Below are 17,728 nucleotides of genomic sequence, written 5' to 3' on the forward strand. Positions count from 1 at the left end.
TTATGGAAAGTAATGGGCTAAGAACACTACCTTGTGGAATACCAGATATCCCATTCCTATAGTTACTATAGTGCCCATCAACTATAACTCTTCAAGATCTATTACTTGAAAATTCCTTTAATGCTAAGAAACGACCCACCCATTCCTAACTGTTAAAGTTTGAAAACAAGGGCATCATGAATAACCCGGTCAAAGACAGCACCAAAATCAAGGGGAATCATACGAACTTCCTGACCACAATCAAGGTATTTCTATACAGCATTGGAGATTGTAAGAAGGGCATCACATGCTCCAAGGCCTTTACGAAAACCAAATTGCAAACTAGGGAATAGATGATTACCTTCAGCAAACCTATTGAGATGTTTTGCCAGAAGACGTTCAAAATCTTTAGACAATATGGGAGTTATGAAAATAGGGTGGTAATCAGTTGGACTTGAGCTACCACAAACACATTCATGGTGGATTAAATTACCAATGCTCCAACAAGTGCTAAAAGCTCTTTCTGTTGCTAACTTGCGCAAACTAAGAGATAACTTTTGGGCTGAGAAATCTGCAGTCTATAAAAAAACAATTGAAAAATACCATTTTGGACTACACCTTCATTATTATGAAATTCCATCAACAGAGCTTTAGTTTTATGAGATCAAAAAGCTAAAGTAGTTAGTTTAGTTTCAGAAATACAGCAATGAGGAAATTCGAGTTTCTCATTACTCTGTTTACTGTCAAATCTGTCACATCAGCCAAAAGGGTTGCCTTTTCCTTTGGTTAGTGAGTGACTGAGCCATCTGGTATAAGTATAGAAGGAACTGTTGCATCTACGCCAAAGCGTGCAGATGTAAGGGTAGTCCACTATTTATGATCCTGGGTTGTACCAACAAGTGTTTCTTTTATGGTTAGATTGCATTCCTTTTCAGTTGAAGCATAAACTCTCTGAGCAAGAGCTTTAAGCTGAGTATAGTAATTCCAGGTCAAATCTGATCTATTACTCTGCCAAAGATGATAGGCCTCTTGCTTCTCCAAATAAGCACTTTTACAATCATCATTGAACCTTGGTTTGTCCTTCACTTAGTAAGTTAGCATACGAAAAGGGATGAGGCTATCAATTATGTTGAGTAGATTCTCAATCAAAGGGACAACATGATCAATACTACTATATAATCGTGACCAATTCAAGCCCAAAAGATCATGCAAAATCCAATTCCAGTCTACTTGAGATTTCATTTAAATCTTACATGAGGATGATACATTAGGGACAGGGTGCTTAGTCTTCACTACTAATGATCAGATGTCCCAACTTGAGAACCGACTTTACTTGTTATAACTCCAGGGTAGTAAGTGTAAAAGAGGTCCAAACAGTTACCAGACCTGTGAATAGCTTCACTTATGATTTCCTCACAACCTGATTCAGACAAAGTCTAAAGGTCTGAAGCCATGGCGATTGGTAGGAGAATCAGAATTTAACTACTCCTTATGGTGAGCATTGAAATTACTAATAAAGAGAAAAGAGGCTTTTCTGTCGTCTTCTTGCATCTTGGGCTTAATGGTAAGAAGACAATCGAAGATAGAATCATTCATGTCTGGATTCCGGTAGATCGAACACAAATAGAAGTTGCTATACCTGTCACAAACTTTAATTACTGGAATCTCATGACATCCACATTCATAGCAGGACTTATGAGAAGCAGGGTACTCTGTTCTAATATACACCGCCATTCCCTTGTTCCTAGGGATGGCATCACGTTTCAACATTATTGGCTTCAGATGTGGGCCTCATATTAGACAGCAGAGTTTCTGAGCACAAAAGAATATCATACTGTCTGGAGGCAACTGTAAGGTCTTGAATATTTGCATGAAGACAACGAATATTGCAATACAATAGACGACATTGACGAAATCTAGGACGTACTGGTGCAGGATTTCGTTTAATGTCTCTAGACAGCATAAGAATTAATAGTAATAAAAAAGAGGCATCATACTTAAAAACTAAATTAACAACAATAATAACAAAAGCAATTTGTACAGAAATATAAATAGTGATTGATCAAACCCATAGACTAAAGAAAATAAGTCAGAAAACTGGTAAACACCGACGAGCCGATACACCTTGCAATGCTAAATACTCTCCAGGATATCCACTTCAACTGTTGGGAGGACAGTAACGATGGTTGTGAAAAGAAATAAAATCAGATAAGGAAAAGACAACCTCTTGACAAGCCACAAGGCATCCATGGCGTTTCTATTAAGCCTGCCCCACACACCATTTCCAAAAAACAAGAGGAAAAAAAAAATAGAATCGTCCACTTTAGTATACCTCAAGCTAGAGAACTCAACCCAAGAAAGTGGAAATCCCTGGTACAGAGGCTATGGCACTACCCTTGACTAGAAAACAAAGGTTTAATTTTTGAGTGTCCTTCTCCTAGAATAGGTACTTCCCATAGCTAAAGAGTCCCTTCTGCCCTTGTGTTCGTCAGAGTTTTTCCTGCTGTTAGTGCATTTCTCGTTGGATCTCATGGTCCTTGATATCCATTATGGAATCTGTGAGAGTACAATGTCGTTGCCCAGGTCTTACTGGTAAGCTGTGTGCAGCTTTTTTTCCCATGTGGAAATCCATCCCCACTATTTGTGTACTTCATGGAGTGATGGACAATGGCCCAAGATGGCCACACAAAGAAGGCTGCCAAGAGTGACAAGTCTCCCTTGAGGAAAGGCAGTGTTTCTCGTCCGGTGTGTTCATCTGTGCGTCCCTCTCTGTCCGCACTGTTACCTGCGGTATTGGAGGTAGTTCCCTCTGGGTCTGAGAGAGGCTACCAGACCAAGGAGTTGTTTCTCCTTTCAAAATGTAAAGCGGAATCATCTTCTCAACCTTCCCTGGGGGTGGGGGGAATGTCCACAGAGAAGGTTATTGGGACCTTAAAGGCAGTTATGACATTTTGAGCGCCTGCACCAAGATTGTGCGGCTCGTTCTGCGTATAACCCTTATCCCGGTGTAGAGGGCCCTCGTGGTAACCACGTGGGCTGATCGGCTCATTTACCGATGGAAGGGCAGGAACCTTTAGACGTGATAGGTATCCTGAACCACCAACCCTCTTTCTGGCGGAAGTTTATGAACATTTAACCGCCGCCAGTGACCTGCTTCACGGCCCATACGCAAGTAGAGGAGGCTCCCTCCACCCATGGGGCGGCAACTTTATCCGATGCTCAGCGGCCCACCACAGCCGATCTTTGCTCATGGGAGAAAAAGGCCTTTTCAGGCACCCAGAGGACGCTGTTGAGGTCACCGCGAAGGGATATTTCTACGCGTAGGAGAGCAACGAACCTGATTCCCCACATAACTTGGGAGGATTTTCATTATTCAGAAGGCGCTGTCTATCCTCCCCCTGTCTTCGAGGACTGTCCATGCTGGGGAGGACCAGAGAACCATGTGAAGAGGCACCGACCTTCTAGGTCTCGCTTAAACGACTCAGTCTCAAAACCCCCCCCCCCCAGCCCGGAAGCGGAGATATAGGGAAGAGGAGCGGTGCAGAACTCCCCCAGGTTGGAGATCTGAGCGCCGGGAGAGGTCATCTCTGGATCCCCGGCAGGGTGCCTCGCGTAGGGGACACGTGTACGGCGAGGGGACTTCAGAGATGGTATCCCAGGACCACCAGGAGTACGAGGTATTGGAAAAACTGTCATCCTTCCGGAGAGCTTTGGGTCTTATAAGAAGGTTCAGCGATCTACCCGATCCCATTCTGGTGCAAGTTTAACCACACAACACCATAGGGTGGGAAGGCCCTGCCTGGTTCTTCTCCTCTCACAAGACATCAAACAGCAGTTCAGAAGAATCACCGCTGCCGCCACTGAGCTTAAGGGACCGAGCAGCCCCCATGGGTACTGAAGCGTTTACCCTTTCCGGAGGTAAAGCACAGGCGATTCTATACTCCAGACTGAACCTCCTTGGGGAATCAACCATCAGAATGGAACTTAGCTGGCCTGGTCCTAGTTCCACGGAGGATAGACTGTTGGACGGGGCCGTGGGTTTCATGGTTCAGGAGGAAACATCCATGGAAGCAGTCGCACGAGCTTCTAGAGAAGCGGTCTCCTTATTAGACTGGTCCAGCAAGGGAACAGTTCCTTGAGTTGGCAGTCTCAGGATCGAGGGTGGTAGCCTTCTTGGCGGGCCAGTCTTTTACTGCACCCTCTAACCAAGTCTTGTGCAAAAAGGACACCGTCCTCCATACACTGCCAAGGAATGTCTCTGACAGGGACACTCCCCATCGTCAGGGAAGCTCTCTTCCTGGAAGAGCAAATGGAAAGAGCGCTGGACAAGTAGAGGGAGGAGAGTCACAACGCAATTCTTCATAGGGCGTCCGCACCTTCACAGTTTTCAAACACACATCCCCTATAGAGGCCTCGTGAACATGGTAGGGCCAGGGCCAGTCAGGTTGTTGACCTTCTATGCTGTCATCCTAAGCCTCTTCCTCCTCCTGTTTGGCCCCTTCAACTCAGCCCCCCTGAGGAGGACAAAGACCAACCGCAGGCAGAAATAGACACAGAGCTCCTACCAAGCTCCTACCAACAGAGGAGCACATAACGGCTGCTTTTTCAAGCGAAAGTAGGGGGGCAAGGCCCCTCTTCCCGGTATCCATCAGGGGTAAAGGGAAGGTTACCGTATTCCCTTCAAGTGATTCTACAGCTGTCTGTTCCTGGTGAATAAAGCCTCATATGGCTGACGTCCGGTCATCGATCTTTCGGCCCTCAATGGTTTCGTCGCCAAGTCTGCGTTCAAGATGCAAACGGCCAGTGCGGTCGTGGCAGCTATGAGGGAAGGGAATTTCATGCTATCCCCTAGAAGTCAAGGATGCCTATTTCCAGATCCCAGTGCACCCGTCCAGCAGAAAGTTCCTCAGGTTCACGGGAGAAGAAGCTGTCTTCCAGTTCGTACCCTCTGCTTTGGCCTGTGGACCACGCCTCAGGTCTTTATGGGAGTCTTTTCTCTGGTTTCCAAGTGGGTTTTCAAGAGGGTTGACACTATTGAGGTATCTTGACGACTTGTTACTACTCTCTGAGTCCAGAGAACAGTTGTTAGAGCAGAGGGACAAGTTAGTGACCTGCACTGAAATGGGAGTAGTGTTCAACTAGTAGGAATCACAACTCTCCCCAATCACAAGGACAGTGTGCCTGGGGATGGAAATATGGGCCTTCCCTAAGAAGGAGCGCATCAGGACTCTGGAAAGCATGGCGAAGCCTTTCCTTGAGAAATCCAGCGTCATTAAAGGAGTGGCAGAGGCTGGGGGCTTACCTTGTGTCCCTGGAGAAGTTCATTCCCAAGGGAAGGTTGAATCTACGCCCGGGGCAGTGCAACCTGAAAGAGGCACATGCCCTAGCAATTAGGGTTGCCAACTCAAATTTTCAAATGTCGTTAGATAGGCTTGCAAAAATAGCTAAAAAGTAGCTAAAGTCATATGGAATTTCTCTAAAACAAAGGAGCGAAAAATAGAATACTGTAAAAAGGGCAATGAATTAGCAGATAGTCACATTTTTTTTATTGATATTTTAACATACCAGTAGTATAATTATTTGAACTTGTTGTGATGAAAAGAGGAAATAAATGTTACTTATTTAGGAATAATGGAAGGAAAATTAATAATAATTATCAATAAAAAGAAAATAAATTTGTAAATTAAATTATTCAAAAAATTCGGTACTTAATACAAGAAATTTCAAACAAGTAATGCTATTCTTTTCATAAACAAAAAATAAGATTCTTAATAATTGTTCAATAATTACTCAAAAATTAATTCATCCCAATCCATCAGTGCCTCTTCGATTTCATGTTCTTGGGATGTGCTGGGTTTTGGAGAGACTTGATTTTCATATGACTTCAATGTCCCTATTTTTTGTACCACACTATCAGGGAGTTGATAATCATGACAACATTTTCTGTGTCGCCGTAATCCATATTTTATGCCTAATATAGCATTCACAGTCTTCAATATTAACCGATTTCGTGGTTTTGTTTTAACACAATTCATGTTACTAAATAACCTTTCCACATCGGCATTTGAATGTGATAAAGACCAGTTTTTCAAGGCCAGCTGACAAACTTCCTAAAAGGGATTTTCACCAGTAGCATCCCTGTACCCTCCTCTTTCAACCCAAAGATCTATTGTGTTTGAGGTTTCTGTCCACTTTACATGATGTAGATTTTTCCATTGGAAATCAATGCGTGTGATGAGTCCAGCATCATTTTCAAACATTTTTGCCAAGTCAATTATGCTATTTTTTCTCGACTGCAAACATCCACTAGCACTAAAATATGACATAGACTTAAGTACGTTAATATTATCTGGCATACGTTGACGAATTTGTTGTATGAAATTTACCAGAAACTTAATACACCTTCCCCGAATAAGTGTCCTTTTCTGGTGGAAACTTACACTCTACCATTTCATTCTCAAATGCATACCCAAGGTATGGTTTTGGATCTAGACATTATTCAATGTTGGTACTTAGAGTAATTTTTTTTTCCAGGAATGAGAATTTTTGAAGTCATTGAGTCATGCAAATGCGCAAGATCATTCATTAACTTTGTTGGGTCACTGATCTTGGCTTCAAATTTCCTTTTCACCGTCTGTATTTCACCCAGTATTGGTTTAAAAAACAAAGGGTATGCATAATTGGATTTATCATTGTACATGTTATAAAGTAGATCTGGTGTGTAACATCTTTCAGACAACTTAGCAATTTCAAAATGTTTCTTTAGTTCAAGTCATTGGTCTACGATTCTCGTTATTGCTGTCTCAATAGACAACCATCTTGTTTGACTTACCTGAACTAATTTCAAAGGCTCTTGTCCATCATTAATCAGTGCATAAAGTTCCTTGTACTTTGACTGTCTGAGAGCTGAATGGGAAAACCAATTATAAGTCTTTAATTAAAAATTCCATATTCCTAGTTAGAAATTCACCTGCAGCATGAGATACTGCCAACTGCAAGGAGTGGCATACACACCTACTTAATATTAGGTGAGGAATTTCTTCTTTCAACTTTGCATGGAACCATTATTAATCCCTATTATAACTGAAGCGTTATCAGTCCCAATTGCAATTAGCTTTTGTAATTCTAATCCATGATTCCTTATTGATTTCTTTAAAGCTTTACATATTGCTTCAGCATTGTATTTCCTGAAGTTCAACTAAGTCCAAAAAACTAACCACAATCTTTTGCTTTCTTTCAGAAAAATATCTGATTACAAGGCCTAATGATTTAGTAAGTGAGATATCATTGCTCTCGTCTATCAAAAGACTATACAGACTGCTTCCAATATCTATCTTCAAGTATTTAACAAAATGTGGGGCTATCACATTAGAAAGAACTGCACTACACTTCATTCTTTTCAATTTCAAATCCTTGCATCCTTTACTTTCAGGAAAGCATGATTTACACAAATCACTTAAGGGGTCTACCACTCTTATACTGCAATGCTCTGCAATAAAAAGGGTCATACGCCCTTCTACCCTCCTGGACTCATCATCCACTTTCTTGAAAGGTAGGATAGTTTGTATATGAGCATTGAAAGGCTTTTCCGCATTTTGATGTTTCTGAGTGTTGCTGTGTTTGTTTATGGCACTTAACTTGGCAGCTATTATACACTTACAATAGTTACAAAAACATTTTTTGTCATCACCCTCTATTTTATTTAACCAATTTTTAAATCTAGAGTCTTTTAGCCATTCTTCACGAAAACGTTGGGTGTATTGCTTTCCCATGATTTTTAATAGCCTAAAAATAAAAAGAATATTTAGTAAGAGATTTCATTTCTCTAGGCTACTATAGATCTGTAGTAGTATTGATAAACAGAGAAGCTAATGCATATTAATAACAAGAGACAAGTGCAAGCACCGGTACACCTCTCAGCATTGGACAAATATACAAGCTCAATGAGCAAAAATCATAACTAGAGTCTGTAGTGTCCATCTGCATGCCAAGTTAAAACAACATAGCTTTAATGATTGCTGAGATATTACAATGCCTAAACAAGAACCTCATTGTTGAGGGTGTTCAGCATCTCTGATGCAGAATAGTCATAAAACCATGAGGTTTCGGATCTAGGATATGTGATCTGGCTGCAAATTACAACACTGTCATTGTAACTCTAATAGTTGGTGAGATTCAATCTGGACACAAATATGTTAAGAGATATACTCACTCTCTCCCCTATATATATATATATATATATATATATATATATATATATATATATATATATATATATATATATATATATATATATATATATATATATATATATATATATATATATATATATATATGTGTGTGTGTGTGTGTGTGTGAAATATTTATGCATTTGTTTATGCCGTGTCATGGAAGAGCTCCTCTGTTTATCTCAAACTTCTAAGAATAAGTTGATTATATCTCTAAGTAACAGATAATCTTACACAGCGGCAATTTTGAAAACACTATTAATCCTGAAGTTCCGAACGTGGGTCGTGACTACGTGATACTGAGTACTATTAGGTAGGCTGGGCATTAGTACGAATCCATACGAAAATATTTCAAAGCAATATTGGACATGTACTCTACGAGATCGCTAATGTGCTACGGGACTTACACGTCTATGGTAGGTACTAGGGGGAGGTGACATCACACTTGTGTACTCTTGTATTCATGTTTATTTTGGGAATATAGAAAGTCGTAATTTAGGCACTTTCCACTGTTTTATATTTTTTCTTTGAATAATAAAAATAACGCAAAATTTCGTAAGTAGTTCAAAATTACTAGAATTCTCCAGATTTGTCGCTAGATTTTAAAGGAAATCTCTAGATTTGCTCCATGTAGCTAGTGGCCAATAAATGTCGCTAGATGACATTCAAATTCTCTAGGCCTAGCGACAAAATCACTGAATTGGCAACTCTACTAGCAATGCAGTGTCCACCCCCAAAGCTTTCTCCATCCCAGTCAACTAGGGAGGCACTCCAGTGGTGGTTGGAACCAAGGAACAACAGAGTGGGAGTTTTACTCCTGGATCCTATTTTGGAAGTCCTTCAGTTCTCGGATGCATCCAAGTAGGAACGGGGATCCTACATGCTGGACAAAACAGCCTGAGATCGGTGGTCATGGGAGGAGCACACCCTCCACATAAACGAACTCTAGCTGCTGGTAGCACAGAAGGCTCTCTTCGTCATGTCGAGTTTGTTATTGGGGAGAAGGGTGGCTCTGATGAGCAACAATGCCACCGTCGTCACCTAGGCTAGAAACAGGGAGGCTTGATCAACCACCTGACGTTAAAGATCGTATCCTGGTCCGAGGACAGTGCCATATCTCTGACAGTCAGGTACATCCCAGGAAAAAGGAACGTAGTCATGGATGATCTCAGCAAAAGGTGTCAAGTGTTGTCTTGGGTAATGGTCCCTCCTCCCAAAGGTGACAAGGGCAGTGATGAAAGAAAGAGTGGGGGTCACTTTGCCTAAACTTCTTTACAACAAGGCTGAATGCTGAACTTCCGGTCTTCTGTTCCCCATTACCAGACCCAGGAGCAGCTTTGGAAGACGCAGTTTAACACCCTTAGGACGGCCTCAACGTCTATGCATTCCCTCAATTTTCCCTTTTGAGGCAGGCTTTAAACCGCCTTGAGGGGGGGGGGGGGGGGGGGCGAAGCAGGCAAGGATGACTGATAGCCCCTTGGTGGTCCGAAAAGGTGTGGTTTGCGTACATGTCATTGGTAAGGAAACCTCCATGGCCCCTGCCCCTACGTCGAGATCTGCGGAGGTAACCCCACATCCAGAGGTTCCATGAAGGCCCTCAAAACCTAGCCCTGCACGCATTTATACTATATCCCATTTGCCAAGAAAGGAAGGGTACTCCAAGAGGGCAGCCTCCAAGATGATTTTGAATCCCAGGCATTCCTCAATAGCCATATACCAGTCCAGATTGGCAACCTTTGGCAAGTGGTGTGACAAAGAGGGCATTTAGCCCCCTGAAATGCTTGAACCTAAGCCCCTCCAAGCGCCTCTCGATGCTGGTAAAAGTGTTCAAGCAGTCCTGCTCCCCCCCCCCCCCCCCCGCGCCAGGACCCTCAAGGCTCCTGTGTGGGACATCATCAAAGTTCTAGACGACATGAATACGCCTCTATTCGAGCCTCTGAGACAAATTACTGACATGGAGGTAACCTTGAAAACGGAGATATTATTTTTTATGGTACTAGCATAATGTTTAACCTTTTCATACATTCAAAATCATATCTTAGAACATATTTGTTTGCAAAACCACACAAGACATAAAAAATAACTGAAGATTATTAATACTAGTGGTAAATGTTCGATATTTAGGTTTCAAGGAATTTTTAAATTTTATTTTTAATGCAAAAGGGGTATTGTATATGTAAACAAAAATAAAGTGATATTTAAAAAACTACACATGACTAAATTTCATTTGGTGACATATCAAATTTTTTTTTTTTCAATTAATGCCACTTAATGACTGATTCCTTAATTCAAAAATAAAACCTAAAGACTATAGAACAAATTCCCTCCTACTCTACACGAAGTTTCGGAGTTTTTTGTGTACCAAACCAAAGGAAGAGATTCTCTCAATATTCACACTTTTACAATGTATGGACAATAGTATGTCAAGCCACATATAGACGTAGAGATTTTTGTGAATATCATCTAAATCTCTGAATGTTTCTACTGAGTAGCACAGGCATTAATTTAATCAAATAAACCAGAAACAAACTATATTCCATGGGTTAAACCAAAGAAAACACGGTTTTAAAAAATCACCACTCCCATGGTGTTGGAGTGAATTAATTTTCACAAATGAACATACCAAGTCGCTTTTAATTCATGCCCTTTTACTTTTTGGACTTGTGTCTGTTGAAAAACGAATAATAAATTTTGGTACTCAAAGGAACTTTTATTTTGGGAAATAGTGATGGAACATTGGATAACTTCCGCTATTGTTGTACCATATAATTCAAGAATTCCAGGAAAATATAGCAATTCAACTGATGTATGTCCTTTATACTGTTTAAATGAAAAACACCCATAGTGCTCTACCATAAAGGATTAAGATTAATATCCTTGTTTACTGCATCATCAATAATTATTTATTTCAAAGTCACAATGATGAAAGCATGCAACAAAGCATTTCCAAATTCAGTATTAGTTCTTTTTCATCATTTGTTTCTTTGCTGTAACAATTATTTGACTAAGTTATAGCTTTCAATTGGCTGCTTTTTGTGCATATTGGTCCTTATGATCTCGTGTTGATATTTTGGATGGTTTTCAAAATGTTGCCTATGAACAACATCCTTTTACACAAACCATATAATGGAAACAAAAATATAAGGATTACAGTGTAATTGTTAACTTTTACTGGTACACCGTTTCAGTATCTTATGTAATCCGGAAAAAAATAATCTTCTAAAGTATGGTCATACTAATCCTGTAAAGGTCAGCCTTAACGTTTATGGGGAAGAAAGGTAAAATATTACTTGTGATAGACATTCAGTGTCTGAATTTCAAAAGCAATAGTTAAAACATTGAGTGTTCAAAAAAAATATATATAAATCTAAATTTATAATTATTTTTATTTTTTTAAAAAATTTTTTTTTTATTCAATCCTTAGCTATGAAGGTTACACAAAAGTATTACCAGTGATGGACACTGATAATGTTGCAGCAACAATCATGTTTGGTGACAATTTAGAAAATGGATTTTGAAGCGAAGCAAAAAATCTGTTTTTGGGTGAGATGGTCATGTCATCCTAATGGAAGGTTCCTTTAGGCATCTTTCTAAGGGATATTTGGCTACAGTGATACTCCCAGAGAATTGACCATAGGTCTCAAGAATTCTAACTCTTGGCGCTAGTATCCTTAAAATTTGTCTTAAGGATATCGCATAATATCAGGGGACATATATCTTGATATGACACATGGCAATCTTTGCCCCCGAATAGCATTTTCGCTTTGAGGGGGAAGAGTGGCGAAACTGAAGGGGAGCCGTTATCAAGGATACCCTTCTTCCCCTACTATTACAAGGCTCCAAGATGGCACTCGATCCTTGTAGCATTGAGCATGGTGCTATAGATATAGTAGTATCGGGATGGATCTTTACCTAAGCCTTTTTTTTTTAGAAAAGGAGGGTGGGTCCATCAGGACGACATGGCCATTTCACCCAAAAATAGATTTTTCGCTTGGCTTCAAAATTCGTTTTTTGGGCTAAAGCCATGTCGTCCTGATGGAAGTTTACCGGAGAATTACTTGAAAGTACTGTATCTGTGGATTTGTATAAGTGCCTCAACTTTGGGGCAATTTTATATGGTCATCTAGACCATCGAGAAATATGACGTTACCGTTATACGTCATTACCACTAATCATGGAACAATGTTAGGGCTTCCTGCCCCCTGCAGGGAAGTGTCTTGCTAGACAGTAAAAAAGGCTCAAGGTTTGTATATGTGTAGGAACAAATATAAGTATCAACTAGATCTATTTGTTTCTATCAGTACAATAATTATAAATTTTACTTAGGGAAATAAGTAAAAGAACTCTGGCTACGTTTTATTTTTGCTACTTGCGGGGTGAAATGAGATGCGATTACACACTTTTTATTCATTTATTTAGGCTAAATGAGTAAATGGGGTAACAAGTGTAAAAAACATAAAAGAGAATTATACATCCAACATATACAGTCAAAATTTTTCTCCTGAAAGGGAAGAAAAAGATTAATGCCATTCATAGAATCTAAATATTTTATCAATATAATTTTTCTGTAAATGTTGGATACCATCAACTCTGTGTACAATGTACACATGGCACAAGTGTCATTTGTATAATTCTGCACCTTAAAATTTGAACAGTCCTAGTGTCACCAGGGTGACACTCACATACAAGGATCTTGCACTAGAAGGTGTCAACACCTTTTCACCCAAATTGAGTCCACCAATCAATTCACTGTTCATCGCAGCACTAGACGACAGGTTTTACTACACTACTTGCCGCCACCACATAACGTTTAAGTTCGTGCACTTGCTTCGCGTAATGTTTGTAAAACACTCGGTATGACTTCCAGCCAGTGTATGTGCGAAGACGCTCAAAGTCCATATACTGAAAAAAGTTCAGTGAGGAAGGAATTTTTCTTGGATCATGACCTGCGGGTGTACTGTCAGCATCCGCTCTGCGAATGAAGTAGGTGAGCTTCGCCCTCAGTTGTTTTACGGATAAGTTCGATCCTGAGGTTTCTCCTTTGAAGAGCTGTCCTCTCCTGAAGTCTGAAGTTCTTCGAAGATAGACCTTTAGACATTCTACTGGACATAGAGAGACATCTTCCTTCAGAGGGCAGATTCTCTAGAGACCCCATCTCTTGGTGGGTAGCTCGTTCTTGGCGAGAAAAGTAGGATCAGGAAAGAGATTCAGTTCTCCCGCTTCTGTGAACTGAATATGGCCCTCGTCTCTTGATAGGGCTACTATTTCACTAACTTTAGCCCCTGAGGCTATAGCGAACAGGAAAATAACTTTTTGGGTTAGATCCTTAAGAGAACAATCTTCATTGTTCAAGGTTGAAGCATAGTGCAAGACCTTTTCCAGGTACCATGAACTGGGCTTCGGAGGGGCTGCAGGTCTAAATCTAGCGCATGCCTTCGGGATCTTGTTAAAGATTTCGTTCGCCAGGTCCACCTGGAGGCGTATAGAAGAGGTCTAGTCAAGGCTGACTTGCACGTAGTTATCGTGTTGGCAGCCAGGCCTTGTTCATGAAGGTGTATGTAGAAGGACAGGCAGAAGTCTATTGAAATTTCTTTCGGCCTTTTTGCTTTAACGAAAGCAATCCACTTTTTCCAAGACGATTCGTATTGTCTTCTGTTTGACTGTGACTTGTATTCTTCTAAGAAGTTTATACTGCCTTTTGAGATCCCAAATCTTTTCTTTACGGCTAAGGTGAGAAAATCATGAGATGAAGGTTTTGGGTTCTCTGTGATGAAGCAAAGACAGTCTACTTCTGAACCAGCTGAGATAGAGCTGGGTTCGGTAGAGGGACCAGCCTCAGCTTCAGCTCCATCACCAGAGGGAACCAGTTGCTCTTTGGCCACTTGGGGGCCACTAGAGAGAGCTGGGTTCGGTAGAGGGACCAGCCTCAGCTTCAGCTCCATCACCAGAGGGAACCAGTTGCTCTTTGGCCACTTGGGGACCACTAGAGCTGCCGTTCCCTTGAAGGATCTCTGCTTGTTGAGGACCTTCATTAAGAGATTGGTTGTAGGGAACAGGTAAATCCAGGTCTATTCGTTCCATTCGAGGGAATGGCGTCCGTCGCCTCTGTTAGAGGGTCCTCATATGGGGCTACATATTGAGGTAGTTTCTTGTTGTCGTTCGTCGCGAAGAGGTCTATCTGCAGTTTTGGGACTTGTTCCAAGATGAAGGAGAATTAGTCTGCATCTAGGGAGCATTCTGACTCTATCGGCTTTAGCCTGGATAGAGCGTCCGCTGTCACATTGCAGAACCCATGTAGGTGAACTGCTGATAAGTGCCATCTCTTCTTTTTTGCTAAACGAAAGATGGCTAACATCACATGGTTGATGTGGGGCGATCTCGAGCCTTGTCGTTTCAGACATCTCACTATCACTTCGCTGTCCAAGACCAGCCTGATGTGGGCTGATCTGCGAGGGGATAGTTTCTTCAGCGTCAAGAGGACTGCCATGGCCTCCAAAATATTGATGTGAAAGGTCTTGAACAGGGATGACCAAGTCCCTTGGGCTTTCCTTTGATGGGAGTGACCTCCCCATCTTTCCGTCGAGGCATCCATGTGGATGGTTACCGAGGGGGGAGGTGGTTGCAAGGGCACGGTCCTCGTTAGGCTCTTGACCTTCGACCACGGCTTGAGAAGTGAAGTGATCATAGTAAGGTTGGTATCGGTCTTTGTAGATCCCTTCGAGCGTTTGATGTGTATCTTCTCCAGACTCCTGACACATCTTTCAGCTGTGCTCTTAGCACTGGGTCTATTACTGTTGCGAACTGGAGAGAGCCCAGTACTCTTTCCTGTTGGCATCTTGAGATCCTGTCGGATTTCAGTAGTCTCTTGACAGACCTTGCGATCTCTCTCTCTCTTCCGTGGAGGAATGGAGAGGCAGTGTGACTTCAAGTTCCAATGGATTCCCAGCCATTGAAACACTTGTGCTGGAGAGAGTCAAGACTTCTTGAAGTTGATCTTGAATCCCAGATGTTCTAGGAACCGAATCACTTTCTTGGATGCTTGCAGACAAGCAGTCTTGGATGCTGCCCACACCAGCCAGTCGTCCAGGTACGCTGCTACCTGAACACCTTCGAGGCGTAGTTGTTGAACGACTGCGTCTGCAAGTTTCGTGAAGATCCTTGGGGCTATGTTTAGTCCGAAGTGCATGGCTCTGAAGACATACTTTTTCTTCTGTAATTTGAATCCTAGGTAGGAGGAGAGAGGGCGGCTGACTGGGAGGTGCCAATAAGCATCTGCCAGGTTTATTGAGACTGTGTACGCCCCTTTTGGTAACAGGGTCCTTATGTGTTGATGGGTCAACATCCTGAACTTGCTGTTCTCGATGAACTTGTTGAGTGGCAACAAGTCCAGAATGACTCTGAGTTTGTCTGAGTCTTTGTTGGGAACACAAAACAGCCTTCCCTGGAATTTGATGGACTTTGCTTTCCTTATAACCTTTTTCCTCAAGAGTTCTAAGATATATTCTTCCAATAAGGGGGTGGAGTGTTGGAAGAATTGAGGAAATGATGGTGGAGACTTGTTCCATTTCCATCCTAGTCCATTCTTGATTAGGCTGTGGGCCCAGGGAATGAAGGTCCAACAATCCCGAAAGTGTTGGAGCTTCCCTCCTACCTGAAGCATCTCATTGCTCAGGTTGTCAGGGGGGTTTGCCACCCTGACCGCGTCCTCCCCTGCCTTGGGAGGGATGTCTTGAGGAGCCCCGTCTGGAGCCTCTTTCCTTCGGACGAAAGGTAGTGGTTTGCCTCTCAAACTCTGGGTCGAACGCTGGTGACTGAGCAACCAGCTGTTGAGATACCACTTGGAATGTGGTCTGTGGTTGACCAACCACTCTTCCCTTCAGAGTATCTGCAATTTGAGATACACTTGACTGAGGGCTCCAGTGCATCTGTACTGATTTAGTAGGAATATTCCCCATGAAGAGAAGTTGGCATCTAAAACAGGGTGTACTTATGCAATTTACCATACCAAGGATTTATTTTTTGTCTTCAGTTTTTAAAATAATCATTGAATTTAATGAATCTTTTCAAACTTCCAAACCTATTTACCCTTCCCTTCAGAACATCTGCAATTTGAGATACACTTGTCTAAGAGCTCCAGTGCATCTGTACTGAGAAAATAGGAATATTCCTAATGAAGAGAAGATGACTAATAAAGTGCTCAATTCCATTCTTATGTGCTTGTCTACTTTTATTTGCGAATAGTGAAGATGTCTGGTCGGCAATAACTTGCATAAGATTGTCATTAAAAAATATTTGAAGTACTTCAGAGGTGACAATAGATCTGGTGGAGGTGTGAAATATGAAGTGGTCAAGTGTGTGTAAAATGTTTGTTCCGGTGATGGTAAATCGTGACTAAATTCATGAAGTACTTTCAGCTGTGGATGTGTTGTTAGGGAGGAAGGGTGAGGGTGGTCATCTTCATGGCCAGCAGTTACTGTTTATTTCTAGCTGTGATTGACACGCATTTTGGCAATCTCATATAAAAAACTAGAGATATACATTTATGAAAAATACCCATATATATGCTATACATAAACATGCACATACACACACACATATATATATATATATATATATATATATATATATATATATATATATATATATATATATATATATATATATATATATATATATATATATATATATATATATATATATATATATATATATATATATATATATACACACACGCATATATATATATATATATATATATATATATATATATATATATATATATATATATATATATATATATATATATACACATTATTATTATTAATATTATTATTATTACTATTATTATTACTATTATTATTGAATGATATGCTTCAACCCTAGTTGGAAAAGCAGGATGCTATAAGCCCAGGTGCCCCAACAGGGAAAATAGTCCAGTGAGGAAAGGAAACATGGAAAAATAAAATATTTTAAGAATAATACAACATTAAAATAAATATTTCCTATATAAACAATAAAAATCTTCAACAAAACAAGAGGAAGAGAAACTAGATAGAACAGTGTGCCCGAGTGTACCCTCAAATGAGAGAACTCTAACCCAAGGCAGTGGAAGACCATGGTAAAGAGCAATACCCAAGACTAGAGAACAATGATTTGATTTGGAGTGCCCTTCTCCCAGAAGAGCTGCTTACTAGAGCTAAAGTCTCTCTTCTACCCTTACCAAGAGGAAAGTAGCCTCTGAGCATTTACATTGCCGTAGTTAACCCCTTGGGTGAAGGAGAATTGTTTAGTAATATATATATATATATATATATATATATATATATATATATATATATATATATATATATATATATATATATATATATATATATATATATAATATATATATATATATATATATATATATATATATATATTATATATATATATATATATATATATATATATATATATATATATATATATATATATCGTGGAACATCACCGAAGTATCTACATCCAATTTTCGTCGTACGGAA

Source organism: Palaemon carinicauda, chromosome 1, assembly GCF_036898095.1.
Source record: "Palaemon carinicauda isolate YSFRI2023 chromosome 1, ASM3689809v2, whole genome shotgun sequence".
Taxonomy (NCBI): Eukaryota; Metazoa; Arthropoda; class Malacostraca; order Decapoda; family Palaemonidae; genus Palaemon; species Palaemon carinicauda.